The 18,022-nt window shown below is 38.4% G+C and overlaps 1 protein-coding gene across 4 annotated transcripts in view; it reads right to left on the reverse strand.

Annotated features, from left to right (window-relative positions):
• Nucleotides 1–18,022, reverse strand: part of HACD2 (3-hydroxyacyl-CoA dehydratase 2) — a 96,399-nt gene that overhangs the window by 37,581 nt on the left and 40,796 nt on the right. The window contains exon 1 of one of the 4 annotated variants that reach the window (XM_063806190.1): nucleotides 111–237. The exons of the other annotated variants lie outside the window; for them this stretch is intronic. The gene's annotated coding sequence lies outside the window, so the exon portion shown is untranslated. Of the gene's footprint in view, nucleotides 1–110; nucleotides 238–18,022 lie in introns of those variants that run through there. 4 annotated transcript variants of the gene reach the window in all.

The raw sequence follows: 18,022 nt of genomic DNA on the forward strand, positions 1-18,022 counted from the left end.
ACTCTGGGAGGCTGAAGCAGGAGAATTGCTTGAGTCCAGGAGTTCTAGACCATCCTGTGCAACATAGTGAGAACTTATCTCTACTAAAAATAAAAAACATATTAGCTCACCATGGTAGCGTACGCCTCTAGTACCAGTTCTAGGGAGGCTGAGGCAAGAGGATTGCTTGAGTTTGGGAGGTTGAGGCTGCAGTGAGCTGTGATCATGCCACTGCACTCCAGCCTGGGTGACAGAGTGAGGTCCTGTCTCAGAATAAATGAGTAAAAGTAAATAAATACATAAATAAATGTATAAATGAAGTATAAAACCTGGTTATATAATTGTGTAATACAGCTAACAAAGCTAATTAGTCAGTCAAACATTTAGTGAATATATTTAGCCAGATCACACTTAGATGGGACAATATGCAGCTGTGGATTTCCTCTAGAAACCAATTAAAAAAAAAAAAATTGAAGATGGAAAGCTCATATACTGCAAAACAAGGCTTATGTTTTAAGCCATTCTTGTAAAATAATGTTTAATATTTAGGAAAATGGCAGAATTGTACTCTTCCATATTTCTATTATAACAGACCTATTTTGAAAATCATATTTTGCTTATTAACATGTTAAGTTTCATTTTGCTGGGAGAGGGGGATTAATGAGGTTGAAGCAATAACTACCTAGGCACCTGTAAGGAAAGCACCCATATAGAGGAAGCCTTTGATTTCTTTGATTTCAAACAAACAAACAAAAAGTAAAAAGAAAAGAACTGAGAATTAAAGGATTTCTTTTTTTTAAAAAAAGAGACCAGATTTCACTCTGTCACCCAGGCTGGAGTACATGACGCCATCATATCTGTCACTGCAGCCTCAAACTCCTGGGATCAGGCCATCCTCTCGCCTCAGCGTCCCAAGTAGCTGGGACCACATGGTGTGCCAGGTAATTTTTTTTTTTTTTTTTTTTTTGAGACGGAGTCTCGCTCTGTCGCCAGGCTAGAGTGCTGTGGGGCGATCTCAGCTCACTGCAACCTCCAACTCCCTGGTTCAAGGGGTTCTCCTGCCTCCGCCTCCCGAGTAGCTGGAGTTACAGGCATAAGCCACCATGCCCGGCTAATTTTTATATTTTTAGTAGAGATGGGGTTTCATTATGTTGGCCAGGATGGTCTCGATCTCCTGACCTTGTGATCCGCCTGCCTTGGCCTCCCAAAGTGCTGGGATTACAGGCGTGAGCCACCGCGCCCGGCCTGCCCAGGTAATTTTTAAAAGTTTTTGTAGAGACAACGTCTTGCTATGTTGCCCAGGCTGGTTTCGAACTCCTAGGCTCACACAATTCTCCTGCCTTGGCCTCCCAAAGTGCTGAGATTACAGGCGTGAGCCCCCATGCCCAGCTAAAGTAACTTTTTGTTGTTGTTGTTGTTGTTTTTAGATGGAGTTTCACTCCTGTCGCCCAGGCTGGAGTGCAATGGCGCAATTTCGGCTCACTGCAACCCCTGCCTCCTGGGTTCAAGTGATTCTCCTACCTTAGCCTCCCGAGTGGCTGGGATTATAGGCACGCGCTACCATGCCCAGTTCATTTTTGTGGTTTTAGTAGAGACGGGGTTTCACCATGTTGGTCAGGATGGTCTCGATCTCTTAACCTCATGATCTGCCCGCCTCAGCCTCCCAAAGTGCTGGGATTACAGGCGCTAAGAGTAACTTTAAACAAATGGAACTAGAAGGTCTAGGGGCAAAAACTGCAATTCAGCTGAACACAGGTTTATTAATTATTCCCTCTCCACTATAAATCACCCTTCTCTAGGGAATATAAATTTGTATTTGTCTCCCTTTCAAAAATGCCATACATAAATTAACAGTGTTTTTCTTTTCTTTTCTTTTTTTGAGACAGTCTTGTTCTATCGCCCAGGCTGGAATGCAGTGGCACAATCTTGGCTCACTGCAACCTCCGCCTCCCAGGTTCAAGTGATTCTTGTGCCTCAGCCTCCTGAGTATCTGGGATTACAGGTATGCACCACCATGCCTGGCTAATTTTTGTATTTTTGTTAGAGGCAGAGTTTCAGGTCATCTGAAACTGACCTCAGGTCATCCACCCGCCGCCTCGGTCTCCCAAAGTGCTGAGATTACAGGTGTGAGTGAGCCACCACACCTGGTCAACAGTGTTTTTCTTAAAAATGCTTTAGTATCCACACACACACACAACGATTTATTTAGTGTATTTCTCACCAGTCTTTTCCTCTAAGCATATTTTAAACCAGTTTAACTTCTACTGTTTATATAGTTTTTGCTTTTCTCATTTAACATTTTAAGAATTTTCCTTCTCTTCTTCAAAAGATTTTAGCTTAAATCATGATATTCCTTTGAGTTAATATGTTTGTTTATTCTCCTTCTGTGGGACATTTAAATTGCCTCGAATTTCTTGATACTATAAATGAAGTAATGAAGCATTACAAATAACACTCAAAATTCGAGGCTTAGACCTTTTTTTAAAAAAAGGATTATTTCCTTGGGACATTTTCCCAGGAAGTAGAAGTACTAGGTCAAATGGCATGAATGCTTTTAAGGCTCTTGAAATGTATTGCCAAATTGCTTTCTAAGAAGTTTATTATCAATTTATACTCCCACCAGCAATATACAAAAGTGCCTGTCTTAGCACACCTTTGGCAGTAAATTTAAATCTTAATAAGTAGTGAACAAAAAGCTGATCAATACTTTCTAATTGATGTAGATGTCAAGATGTTTCTGGCCTTGCCTGCAGGTGCTCCTACTGTTCTCTATCCAGTGAACTCGCCTACTTAGACACCTTAATTTTCCCCAAATCATGTCATTCAGACCAACTGTCACTTAGTTTCTCTGTAGCATAGACAAGTACTTCAACCAGTCACCCAGCAAACAGCAGTTCAGGCCCTCACCTGACAGCACAATCTCGAAATGCCTGCTCTACTGGACCAGTCAAAAGGCCAAGAGCTCTATCCCTGAATTTAAGCTAAAGAACAGATGGCCACATAGATGGGCATTATCTCAGCTCTGAACAGAGCTGGCATCACCAAGTTGGGCTTATCATTATTATCAGGTGAATTTCATAAGAAACTAAGGCCAGGCACAGTGGCTCACGCCTGTAATCCCAGCACTTTGGGAGGCTGAGGTGGGCAGATCACCTGAGGTCCGGAGTTTGAGACCAACCTGGCCCCTGGCCAACATGGTGAAACCCCGTCTCTACTAAATACAAAAATTAGCCAGGCGTGGTGGCAGGCGCCTGTAATCCCAGCTACTCGGGAGGCTGAGGCAGGAGATCTCTTGAACCCGGGAGCGGAGTTTGCAGTGAGCCGAAAACGTGCCACTGTACTCCAGCCAGGGTGACAGAGTGAGACTCCGTCTCAAAAAAAAAAAAAAAAGACTGTCAAACAGTATTAATATTACCTTATTTGCCGTAGGAATGGTGTACAGTATAATGTCCACCCTATCACTCAAAGCCTCTCATACAGGTAGGAAATTTGTTTTAGAGCTCAATGTTAAGAAAGGTTTGCTCCTTTCCAATAATAAGAATTATATAACTCTGTCACCCTCTTTAACTTGGTAGCCAGAAACCTTCACACTAGATCTGAAGCATACTATAGTGTGATATTTTGTGTATGAGCTACCACAAATCCTTGTAGAATGTGGAATATAGATAGACAAGACAGACTAGATTCTCTCTTTGATTGGACAGGGTCTCACTCTGTTGCTCAGACTAGAGTACAGTGGCACAATCATGGCTCACTGCAGCCTCGACCTCCTGGGTTCAAGCTATTCTTCTGCCTCAGATTCCCAAGTAGCAGGGACTACAGGCATGTGCCACCACGCCCAGCTAATTTTTGTATTTTTAGCAGAGACAGGGTTTCGCCATGATGCCCAGGCTGGTCTCGAACTCCTAAGCTCAAGTGATCTGTCCGCCTCAGCATCCCAAAGTGCTGGGATTACAGGCATGTGCCTGGCAGATAGATCCTCTTTCTTTCTGGCACTTCTTGCAGTCAATCCCACTGTTTTTGCATTTACATGCCATTACTTCTTATTTGAACACAATGGCATAGCATGTTAAAACCAAAACTACAGATATTTTTGTTGTTGGCTACTTAAATTGGTTATTTACAGATGACAGAGAGATTCTGGAATCTTACTAGTAAACTCTCACTAGCCTAAAATTCATTCAAAAAAGATGTACCAGACATCTACTATTTGTTAATATTTGTGGAGCGCCTACTCTGTGCCAGATACCACTCTCCACACTGGGGATGCAAAGGGAAGACAGTGTCCCTGGTGAGCTCACACTCCCAGGCTATGACTGATATGTTTTAGCGTAGTTCTCAAAAATAAGACTTTTTCCTGAAGGTGATGAGGGGTGACCAAACATTTGTTAACAGGAGGACAGCATGATTACAACTTGGTTTCAGAAAGATATCTCTGTCAGCAGTGCAAATCTTTGGCAAGGCAAGGTTATAACTTGAGAAATAGTTATGGGAATTTATGTTGAAAGGGCAATGAACTTTTGAAGCAAAAACACTGGCAGATAAAAGAAACATAGTGGAGTGTGTGTGTGTGTGTGTGTGTGTGAAGCAAAAGCTGTATAAAGGGGATCTGGCAATTGGTTGCTTGCTTCCCCAGAATGAGGGTGCTCTGAGGACTCCCCAAACCACTGAGCTCTGCAAAGCTGGGCAGCACTAGAAATCCTCCCTGCCTGGTGCAACCTTCAGATGGGGCAGGTTAGTGAAGTTGGAAGACTGGCTATACCTGACAAAGACCAGGTTGACAGTTGAGTACAGTCACGCACCACACAATGACATTTCGGATAACGACGTACTGCACATATGATGATGGTCCCATAAGACTATAATGGAGCTGAAAAATTCCTGTTACCTAGTAATGTCCATTGTTAACATTATAATGCAACTCATTACTCATATGTTTCTGATGGTGCTGGTATAAACAAATCTAGTGTGCTGCTAGTCATATAAAAATAGTCATATAAAAATATAGCATGTCATATAAAAGTCATATAAAATATAGCACAGTACATTATATACAGTACATAATATTTGATAATAAACGACTATGTAACTGGTTTATATATTTACTATACTATAATTTTTATTGTTAGAGTATAGTCCTACTTACTTAAAAAAAAGTTAAGTGTAAAACAGATTTAGGCAAGTCCTTCAGGAGGTATTCCAGAAGAAGGCATTGTTATAGGAGATGGCAGCTCCATGTGTGTTAGTGCCGCTGAAGACCTTCCAGTGGGACACGATGTGGAGGCAGAAGACAGTGATAGTGATGATCCTGTCCCTATGTAGACGTAGGCTTGCGTGTGTGTGTGTGTGTGTGTGTGTGTGTGTGTGTGTGTCTTAGTTTTTAACAAAAAAGTTTTAAAGAGTAAAAAAAGAAATTAAAAATAGGAGAAAGCTTATAGAATAAGGATGTAAAGTATTTCTGTACAGCTATACAATGTATTTGTATTTTAAGCTAAGAGTTTTACAAAAAGCAAAAAAGTTAAAGAAAATTAAGCTTATGAAGTAAGAAGGTTACAATAAGCTAAGGTTAATTTATTATTGCAGAAAGAAAAATATATTTTATAAATTTAGAAGCCTAAGTGTACAGGGTTCATAAAGTCTACAGTAGTACACAGCAATGTCCTAGGCCTTCACATTCCCTCACCACTCAATGATTCATCCAGAGCAACTTCCAGTCCTGCAAGCTCCATTCATGGTAAGTGCCATTTTAAATCTTGTATACCATACTTTTACTGTGCCTTTTCTATGTGTAGATACACAAATACCACTGTGCTACACCTGTCGTACAGTCCAGTAACCTGCTGCAGAGGCTTATAGCCTAGAAGCAACAAGCTAGACCATATGGCCTAGGTGTGTAGTAGGCTAACATGATAACAAGAGAAATCAGATCACAGAATCTCCCTAACCAAATACAAAATATACTGAATCTAAAGTAATAACATTAAATCACAACAACAGCAACAACTACAAAAATTACCAGCAGCAACCAAAAAGCAACAGGTACAACTTAATGCCATGTATTTTAAAACATGCTAGTCAGGACAAGAAAGAGATTATGGCACAGTCTCTTCCCCCAAAAGTAATACTGGTGAATCAACAAAATCCTGAATGTTTATTAATGAGCCAGATTTGGAGAGAAATACAAATTTCTGGATAGAGTGTGACAGAACTGGAGGCTGAACAGCAATGGTGAAGTGGGGGAAGTGACTAACTAGCAGCCACCTCATCCATGCTGAGCCTTCCGGGCCCCACACTGAGTTGGAGACTGATACAAAATTCTCTATGGGAACCAGGGACACTTCCTTCAGGGTTGAGGAATCCTACAACAGGGCAATTAAATCTCAGAACAGAAAGCAGTGCCCACATATTTAATACATAGCTCATTCATGTTGCTTAAGATTCAAGAAGTATAAGAAGATACACAGAGAAAATTCTCCCTCCCAATCCCATCACTACCCAGGTCCCTTTTCCACAGGTAACCAATTATTAATTCCTTGTCTAGCATTCAGAGATAAAGTATATAAAGCAAATATGTAGGTGAATGTATAAAGACATATTTATATACATTCTTTTTTCAATTTATATAAAGGAAGAATTTTATACACATTCTTCTATGCCTTTTCTTCCCTTAAAATTTATCCTGAAGATCTTCCTATATCAATATGTAAATTTTAATGACTGAGGCTTTATAATGTTTTCATAACCATACACTCTCCTAACCTGTACCCCCATGTCCTCAGGGTGTAGAAAAATGTGTAAAACAGAAAAATTCAAATCCTTAAATTGTAGCTCAGAGGGGAGAACAAGTGAATCTTCAATACTGTGGAAATGCAGGCAGGGAGAATTTGGTAATAACTCTATCAGAGCAAATAAAATTGCTGGACAGAACTGCTAACACTTCAACAAGATGAAGAGACATGGCAACAACACAAACAGAATACAAGAAAGCAAGGAAACAAAAGGAAACCACCCATTGCATCCAGGGGGAAAGTCAAAGATTAAAGCAACTGGAAGATACTATGGAAAACGAAGACAACCCAACATAAGGATAACTGTTATCCCCAACGACGGGGATGCAACATGGAACAGAAACCTGAAATGAAAAAACTAAATCTGCACTGAAAGAATACACTGTGCTCCACATAACAACTGATAGTGAATGACTAAAACTGAGAAATTTCTTGGTTACAAAAATAACACTTCAGAGATCCAGACCAAAAAAATTACCTATAAAGTAGTAAAAACTCAGCCTGAGTTTAGACTTCTCCATAGCAACATCCAAAGTAAGAAGGCAATGAAGCAACACTATAAAGGTCTGAGGCAAAAAGAGTATGTTCGAGGATATCATACCCACCCAAGAGGTCATTTCAATACTACAATAAGGCAAAAGGTAGACATCACCAAATGTGAAAGAACTTCACGTATAATGCTTATGTGACCTTGAGAAACACAAGCTGTCAGAAACTCAGCCAAATGAAATAAATCAAAATAAAGAACTCAGGAATGGAGAAGTCATAATAAAAATGCCCATGGTGGGCACTAAATCCATTCAAATATAATATTAAGACTAAACAATTCTGGTAATTATGGTCATAGACTATATTATAAATGCTATGAACAATAATAAATTAATAACAATTTAAAAATAGGAGTGAGGGAAGAGATACTAATTTCCTTAACAGAATTAAGAATATTGTCTAAATGTCCTTAATAGAGTTAAGAGATGTTATGTAAAATGAAAATATAGGTAAACATAATTTGAATCTAGAATTTTCATAACTTTTTTCTTATATCTTTTAGCAAATAGTGTTGCCAGGCATGGCAATCCCGGCTCTTTGGGAAGCCAAGGTGAGACAATCACTTGAGTCCAGGTGTTTGAGACCAGCCTGGATAACAGTGAGACTCCACATCTACAAAAATTTTTTAAAAAAATAGCCGGTCATGGTAGCGTGTGTCCGTAATCCCAGCTACTCAGGTTGAGGTGGGAGGAACGCTTGAACCAGGAGTTTGAGGCTGCATTGAGCTATGATGGCACTAACTGCAGTCCAGCCTGGAATGACAGTGAGACCCTATCTCAAAACAACAACAAATACACACACACACACACAGTAAAAAAAAGTTAAAAAAATTTTTTTTGATGAATAATGTATTTAATGAAAAATGTCTTTTTCATGATAGTATAAGCTATGTCTGTCTGCCTACTTTTTCTTTCTCATATTGATATACATGTGAAGAGAATGCTCTCTGGAATGACATTTAACTAATACTAATGAAGATTAGCCCTATTGATAGAATTTAGAATAATTTTAAACTCTCCTCTTTATACTTTTCCACATTGCCTACTTTTAAAGAACACAAATTAAATTTTCAAAATTAAAAAAATCATTATTCTTAACAATAAATTAAACTTTTGGCACTAGCAAAAAGATAATTCTAAAAGTGAACCACTTCTAATCTTAAACAGGAATTTTCTTTCTTTCTGTTAGAGTACAAGCTAATCTCAGGGTAACAGAAAATATTTCTGACCAAAATGGAGAAGGATGGGATATAAAACAGGAGCTGGAACAGATTCAAACACCATGGGACTCAGAAAAGAGGATGGCTGGTGTTTTCAGAGGACTGACAGAGGGCAATTCTCTTTTCTTTTTTCCCAGAACATAGAAAACTGGCCATGTCTCTTGGGGTTGCAGCTCCCGACCACCCCCAGAAAGCAATATTCAATACATTTCACATAACCACACTTAGGTTATTGGGTTCTGACAAAAGAAATTTGTCTTAGACTGAAATCAATAGCAAAACTATGGTATTTATAAGTTCTGTGGATTTGCTTGAAGTTGGCATTCTGAAATATGTACTAAACTTTAAAAGGGCATTATATTTTCTTTGTGCTAAAAGGATAGTGTTACTACATATATTCATGCTTAATTGTAATGAAACAGAAATGAATATTAAAGGAGAAACATAAGAAATCAAGTATATTGATATTTCAGGTGTCATCATTGGTAAGAAGTGTGGGGCTAGATTGAAATCTTTTCCATTTAAGTGACAAAACTAAGTACAGAGGTGCTTCTCTAACGAGGGCATGCATACCCAAAAGATGTAACAGTGGTGTCCAATCCAGTGACATCCTACTAGTGGTGAACTTACTCAAACTCAGCTATATGAACTCAACCAAAACAAAATGAACAGAAAAATAACTTAGTGTGAGCAACTGCACCCAGCATTTTACGATGTGAATATGTGCACCAGAATGAATGGTGGTCTTAGGTCCCCTGGCCTCTCAGCATGATGATTGTGATGTTACTGTTCTTTATACTATCTTTGGATAATGTAATTTTAATATAACATAGTTCCTAAATGAGAGCCAATTATATAATATGGCATTCAAATGAAGGAAGAACGAACACTTTCAACTGGAGAATAAAGCAGCTGTGCTAGACTTACTAGGAGCCGATACTAAGTTGTACTGTGATGTACGAGTAATTTAAATTTAAGGTATTTTTCATAGGAATTTTACCCCTACATAAGCAATTCTACTTCAGAAGATATAGCCACTGGATATATACAGTATATCTTCATGGAATATTGATTTTCCCTGAAAACTTTGGGGGAAATCCATTTTTACATTAAATAGATAAAAGGGGACCCAAAGGTGTCTCATTTAAGGAAGGCTACCTTGCCTTTACTCTCAAAACCTTCTGGGGCGAAATTATATTCCCCATTGGTGTTTAGAAAACTTGGGAAGAAAAGCTGAAAGAGCACTATAATACATCCCACATATGGGGCCGGCTCGGTGATTCACGCCTGTAATCCCAGCACTTTGGGAGGCCGAGGTGGGCAGATCACTTGAGGTCAGGAGTTTGAGACCAGCCTGGCCAACATGGTGAAACCCCATTTCTACTAAAAATACAAAAATTAGCTGGGCATGGTGGTGTGTGCCTATAGTCCCAGCTACTCGGGAGGCTGAGGCACAAGAATCACTTGAACCCAGGAGGGCAAGGCTGCAGTGACCCGAGATCTCGCCACTACACTCCAGCCTGGGTAACAGAGTGAGACTCGGTCTCAAAGAAAAACAAAATTAAAAAAAGTATGGTAGAAGTCAGGCTCAGGGAAAATAAGGGTAAAAACAATAACTTAAAATCATGAGAGAAATTAATACCTAAACAAATGCAGAGAAGGCCTGTGCACCTGTTTGAGGTGGATCACAAACTTGGCTCTGAGCTCCTTTACAACCAATACAATGAGAGAAAATAATCCAGTTGTACAATTCATAGGGTCCATGAAAGAAAGAAAACCTGGGCTGGGCGCGGTGGCTCATGCCTGTAATCCCAGCACTTCAGGAGGATCACTTGAGTTCAGGAGTTTGAGACCAGCCTGGGAAACACGGCAAGGCCTCGTCTCTACTAAAAAAAAAAAAAAAAAAAAAAAGACAGGCATAATGGTGTCTACCTGTAATCCCAGCTACTCAGGAGGCTGAGAAGGGAGGATCACTGAGCTGAGTCTGAGGCTACAATGAGCCATGATCACGCCACTGCACTCCAGCCTAGGGGACGGAGTGAGACCCTGTCTAAAAAAAAAAAAAGAAAGAAAAGAAAAGAAAGAAAAAAATCCTGGTGCTTGGTTTTTTGAGCTGTGTTCCTATATATTAATGACTTTGCTGTACTGGTTTCTAGTTCACTGGATGTACTTTATTCATTTTCTTTTCTACTTCCTCCATTTCAGATGGCCAGCTGTCCAAATATCTGCCACTAGCATCTTACTCATCCAGGTAAAAAATAATAAATTGGTTTCAAGAGAGGGCCCAGAGACCTCTTAAGGGAATGACTTTTTTGAAAGCTTTCTCGAACATTCAGAGCCTCCTCACTTGCTTGTTTACTTTTGAGGTCTCCACTCTGAAAGTCTAACCTCTGAATGAGAGCAAAATATAGACATGAAATAAATGACACATATTTCCTTTCTGAAGATAACTTAAAAGGGTGTCACGTTTTGAAAAAGATGAAAATGTGAAGATAATAGATGTCATTCTCTGACAGGACACAGTGAGTCAATTGTAAGTCATGGAAACTTACTCAAATCTCTGTATTATAGTTAGCATTCCAATAGTAAATTCCCACCCTATTATTTTTATTGTTTATGGAATACCAGTGTTTTAAACCAGATTGTTAATTAGAGCCTTGAAATATGAATGGTTCATATGTATTTCACCAGCAAGAGCACATCACAGACAGTTTTTTTTTTAATTAGTAAAACTGTCAGGGCCGAACAAAATTGAACTTTTAAAAAACAGTTGAACTATTATATATATCATCACTTTTTGCTAACTTATACTAATAACCCATAAGTATCTTGAATGCTGGATAAAAAAAATTATTAGTATTTCTATTTTAAAAATTTATCAAATACTGTTTCAATATACTTTTGAAAACTTTTTTATGCAAAGCTTTTTCAAAAAGCTAAACCCAGCCGGGCACGATGGCTCATGTCTATAATCCCAGCACTTTGGGAGGCCAAGGTGGGTGGATCACCTGAGGTTAGGAGTTCGAGACCAGCCTGGCCAACATGATGAAACCCCATCTCTGCTAAAAATACAAAAATTAGCCGGGTGTGGTGGTACGCACCTGTAATCCTAGCTGCTCAGGAGGCTGAGGCAGGAGAATTGCTTGAGCCTGAGAGGCGGAGGTTGCAGTGAGCCAAGATTGCACCACTGCACTCCAGCCTGGGCAACAGAGTGAGACTCTGTCCAAAAAAAAAAGCTAAACCCAACCTAATAGCCACTTTCTTGAAATAACACAAGATCTAATAAACAACAAGGTTGAGAGAACAAGTCATTTTCTCTTGACTCTACTAAACCAGCGATCGCAGGATTTCACTTAAGCAAACCAAGAAATATACTCCTATTGGCAATGTTCCTTCTTCAGAGTTCTACCAAACTATGTGGGCAGGGAAAGAAGACTGGAGATAATATTTAGCTGTACTAGAAGGTTGTGAAAAAAGGCATCCATGGGAAAGATTCTGTATGTAAGAGAGCAAGGAACTGCTGGGGTTAAATATGGTGCTTTTTTACTAAGAAAATGTTGGCTGTCAGAGTTGGAAAGGATCCAAGCAATCAAGTTCAATTCAACACTTGATAGATGTGAGGTTGGGAGAAAGTAAAGTGACTTGCCAAGCTTACATAGATAGTTCAATATAACAAATTGGTATGTACGTTTAACATTTGGTGGTCACTCTCTAAGAAGGTAAATTAATGGTCTTTATATAACTAGGACAAAATCAAATATTTGCAACCAATGTTTGAAATGTTCACAATGTAAAATGCTTGCAACCAATATGACAACAGATTAACATTTAAAGTATATAAAGAATACAAATTGCTTTTATCTTAAAAAAAATCAAGATGCTAATAGGCAAATGAGCAAAGGGCATAAATAGACAATTCACACAAAAATGGCCACAATTAATAAACAAACATATGGAATTATATTCAACTCCACAATTAGCAATAAAGCGCATCAAAGAAACTATTAATACTTATGATTTTTCTATAAGTAACTTAGTGAATATTAAAAAAGAATCATAATACCCAAATGCTGGTACTATGTTGAAACAACCATACTCACATTTTGCAAATGGGCACAATCCTTTGGGAATTCAATCTGGTAATATTATTTAAGAGTTAAAAGAATATTCATATGTTTTGAATTAGTCATTACACATAAAGATGTATGCTAAAGGCATAAGCCAAAGACTAAAACATCTATCTATCAACAGAGATGCCAACGGCATAAGCAAAAGACTAAAGAGTGTATATATCGACACGGACATTGGTTGAAAAATTATTTCTAATATTTTAAAAATGAGAACAACTTGTTCTCCACTGAGAGAGACATGATGATACATCTCATTATCAGGTATTTTGTAGTAATTTAGAAGTATTAGTGAATACAAGATGAGCCGAAACATTCTGTCGTATCAGAAAGCAGAACATTATTAAAGATCACTGGGGTCCTTTCAAAAAGGACTCAGAAGATAATCTGAAGATGCTCCAACTGGCCAAGAATGGGCTAATATGAGCATCAGAAAGAATCGTTAAAATGGATGGAATCACATCAAATATGTTAAAAGCTATGAGATTATGACAAAATAAAATGAAAACCTTCACTGTCCCTTTGACACTCTGATTCTTGCTGTTTGGGGGGAGGGTGTGTGTATACGTCAGTATTAGTGCCTGCCTGAGTTGGGAATATTACATTCCAGGTTCTGTATGAACAGAGGGCTGTATAAAGCAACAGGAAACACCAGCCCTCATTCTGTTTTAAATTACAGACCAATGTAAAACTAATTTAAACTGGATTTCCCCCCCTCAAAATGGAAACAGTTATTTTCTTTTAGAGTTAATGAAGTATTGGTAGCTGAAGCCAATTTGACCGTCAACGGATGAGAGGTATTGCTGTCTGATTTCAAACTAAACCCTGAACCTTTTTTTAAAGAAACCAATAAAACACATTTTACATGGAAAAAGAAACCCTACACACTTTCACTGGTCTTCTTTAGAGGATTCCGGGAAACCAACACATTATCCTGAAAACTCGTAAATCAAGGGAAAGAATCAAAGTAAAAAAAACAAAGAATATTGTTATATCACAAGAAATGAGGAAAAACTGTTACCTCTGAGGAAGGGCACTGGATGGCTGGGGGACTGGGGTGGGAAAGAGACTCACTTTCCACTGCATACCCTTTTATAGCTTTTGCATTTTATACCATGTGAATGAATTACTTATTTAAAAAAAACTCATTTAAAGTGTCACTATAAAGGATCACATAACAAAAGGGAAAAATGATTATATTAAAGGAAAAAAACTGTCAGAATCCAAATGATAGCCACTCGAATTATAACAATGTAGACACTGGATATGCATACAGACCAGGTCTAAAAGGAAACACAGAAAAATAAAAATTATTGACCAGCATTGCAGAATATGGGGGCATTTTTTTCTTTTCATTAAAAAGAATTCCGTTGCTATATTTATAATTTATTTGTCTAATAAGTAATGTTACAGTGACATTTAAATGGAAAAATACAGTCTTTTTTCCCTTTCTGTCATTTATACTTTTAGGAAAGCTTGGCTTTTTGAATCTTGAGCCCATAATCAAAGCACCAAGAACTGTTTGGGGGTAACAACTCTGAGTGCAGGCAAAAGATCCAAGAAGGATAAAAGGGACTCTTGAGTGCTGTTCACACAGATGTTAAAAGTACAAATGACTTTGCCCAGCTCTGCTTTCCCATCCTGTACTAATACGGGGGTGGTGGCAGTGGTGGCGTTCCCCGAGTAGGAGGCCCACAGAACATGGAAAGAGCCTGTCGACAGCACATAAAAGACACACACTGAAAACACTGCTCGCAGGAGGAGTGAAGCTTGTCAAAGTACTGCAGAGGCTGGGAAAGTGAAGAGAAGAGAAAGAGCAATTATAGCCCGCACCTAACAATTTCTCAGCTAAATTTAACTGGAGAGGTGGAATATATCTGCAGCTTGAAAACGATAGGCAAATGAATGTTCAGGTACAAGACCCAACCCACACAGAACATTAAATGGTCATTGCAAAAAAAGATATTTTTTCATATCAATCTTCTGTAATATTCTGATATTTCCATTGTCATGCCCCCAAATAAATAAATGGCCTCAAGAAGGAATAAGGAAATGCTAGGCTCAGAGTGAAAGCTTTTATTTCTTGTTAGAAGATAAATCAAAATCAATAAGAATTTATCAATGTCAGGTTTTTTCAGAAATGCTACCTAAAAAATTTCCAGCTATAAATAATGGAAATAAAATGTTAACTTTTATTTACTTTTTGAAGGTTTAAATGGAATTATTTATCTAAAGTTTTCCAAATTTTTATGTCAAGAGATATCTCAGCTAATATACTTATTCATACTGAACTATGTTCACAAATAATTCCAAATATAATTTCTAAATTTCAAATGCCATTTTTGTTATGCACAGAAATGTATTTCAAGATGGTAACACAGGCAGGAGGAATGCTTGAGCTCAGGAGTTTGAGACCAGTCTGGGGAACATGGCAAAACCCTGTCTCTCCAAAAAATACAAAAACTAGCAGCATGTGGTGGTGCATGCTTGTGGTCCCAGCTACTCGGGAGGCTGAGGTGGGAGGATTGCTTGAGCCCAGGAGGTCGAAGCTGTAGTAAGAGAGACCCTGCCTCAAAAAAAAAAAAAAAAAAAAAAAAAAGATGGTAAAAATATAATTATTTCTGCGTAATGAGATCAAGGGTGTTATTTACCTTCTTCTTTAGTACTTTGGTACTAGCTGTTTTTTTTTTTTTTAACAATGTGTATGTGTTACTTTATATTAGAAATAAAGTCTTTTGGTCAGGCTCAGTGGCTCACGCCTGTAATCCCAACACTTTGGGAGGCCAAGGCAGGCAGATCACTTGAGGTCAGGAGTTTGAGACTGGCCTGGTCAACATGGCGAAACCCCGTCTCTACTAAAAATACAAAAATTAGCTGTGCGTGGTGGCACATGCCTGTTATCCCAGCTACTCAGGAGGCTGAGGTGGCAAAATTGCTTGAACCCAGGAGGCAGAGGTTGCAGTGAGCCAAGATCATGCCACTGCACTCCAGCCTGGGCAACAGAGCGAGACTCAGTCTCAGTCTCAGTAAAAATAAATAAATAAATAAATAGAAATAAAGTCTTTTTACTTTAAAAAAAAAAAAAAAAAGACCACAATTTGATTTAATAGTCACCATATTGCCAATTCTGTTAAAAATAAAAATGGGTACAATTTCCACTGAAACAATATACAACAACCATTTTCATATACAACTTATTTACAATCATCTTACCAAAAATATATATAATAATAAGATTTTTTTTTTTTTTTTTTTTTGGAGACAGTCTCCCTTTGTCGCTCAGGCTGGAGTGCAGTGGTGCGATCTTAGCTCACTGCAACCTCCACCTCCTGAGTTCAAGTGATTCTCCTGCCTCAGACTCCTGAGTAGCTGAGATTACAGGTGTGCACCACCATGCCCAGCTAACTTTTGTATTTTAGTAGAGATGGGGTTTCACCATGTTGCCCAGGGTGGTCTCGAACTCCTGACCTCAAGCAATCTGCATGCCTCAGCCTCCCAAAGTGCTGGGATTACAAGAATGAACCATCATGCCTGGCTCAAATATATTAAAAAAAATCTAAATGGAAACAGCTTTTGGAAGAGTTTATTTATTCAAGTACCCCTTATTATTAATGAGGACTTTAATGGGAGGAAAACAAGATCACGTACAAGATCATTATTGAGATTTATGACCACGTATATTACCTAGGGGTAAACTACTCTGTGTTTTTGCTTCTGGATTCCAACACTAAAGATATAGAGCCGATTCATTACTTACACTGAGTACTGTACTATCACTATGTGCTATTGCCAAGTGGATGGACTCATGGATTGCTCTATCGGCTCAGGACTTGAGCAACCATCCAAACCCTTATGGCAGACAATACCATTTGCTTACCCACTATACAAAGTCCCTTTCTGTCTCACTAACAGAACACTGATCTCATCTGGGTTAGCAATGTACCCTGCTAAAACACTAGCTTTCTTGGGATCCCATGCAACTTGAGGAAGCCACCTAGCACAGTTCTGACCAAGGAAACATAAACCAAGTTTCTGGAAAGCCTTGCACTTTCTGCCTGGAATGTAAACATGACACCATATTAACTCATCACAGACGTCTTATAACTATAAGACTACAAGTACAAACACAGAAGTCTCACACTAAGGATAGTAGAGCAGAAAGACAGACTTCCTGTTATATAGGAAAAATAAATCCCCACCTGATTAAAGCCACAGTACTCAGAATTCTGGTATGCATAACCAAATGCAATCCTACTTATCCTTTTATAGTTGAGAAAATGAACTCAATATCTGAAGAGAATCTGGGTGGACTTAAGAAGTCAAACCATCAGAGTGCAGGACAAGGCAACACTTTTAAAAGAAGCCATTTCAATTACACTTTTCAGTCATGGAAAGCAATGACATCAATAAGAAAAAATATGGTGGAAATTTGGTGTAATAATTTTTTTCTGGTAAACAATCTTCTGAATCATCTATAAAACAGAGTTCACATCTAAAAAAATTCGCTAGTATATTATGTCCAAAAATTTTAAAAATCTGCTTTCTCTTACAATTTTGACATGTAGTATTCATGAACATCTTTTAAAAACATCTTTCTAGAGCCAAGAACGTGGCAACTCAATGTCAGGTCAAGATCTACCAGATATAAATGAAGTATTTAACAAATGTACTTAACTATTATAAATAGTTGATTGCCCTTTAATAAATAATTTTCCTTTAAAAGTGTTGGAATTGTGATTACGCCTTCCTCCACACAGATTATTTTAAGGAAAAAATTTCCACCCATAAGCATTATACTCTAACCAACTAAGCAAATCAGCCCCAGATCTAAGATGAAAATGTTATATGAATAAACTCTAAAGAGCTAGGACATATGTATTCCCCTTGATTCTTCACAGTAGATAAAGTACTGTGGGAATTACTTTGCTTTGAATTCCAGGGACGTTTCATAAATATTTATGGACTGAAAGTGTGAGTGAATGTGGAGAACACTGAACACAGCTCACAGGTCCCAGAGCAGGTTCCTGTCAAGTTTAGGAGGAAGCCCTTTCCAAGTGAGAGTTCTGGAAGGGAAAGGGATATTCCTTACCATGTATCAACAAGAAGCTAAGAGCCCTCACATGCTATACTACTACAGGTGGAGTCTGCACTGAGAGTCATCAGCCCACTTGGCTCCTACCATGTATGACCTACCAGGATGACCAGAGCCTGTATGAGGTGGTGTATGTTAGACCAAGCATTATGTTAGATTACATAGAAATAAAGGGAGAAACAAACTGGGCTATACTGCTGTTCAAACGACAATAACGATACTAAAAGTTAACATCTATTAAGAGCGTTCTATGCATCAGGCCTGGATC

Source organism: Pan troglodytes, chromosome 2 (assembly GCF_028858775.2).
Source record: "Pan troglodytes isolate AG18354 chromosome 2, NHGRI_mPanTro3-v2.0_pri, whole genome shotgun sequence".
NCBI lineage: Eukaryota > Metazoa > Chordata > Mammalia > Primates > Hominidae > Pan > Pan troglodytes.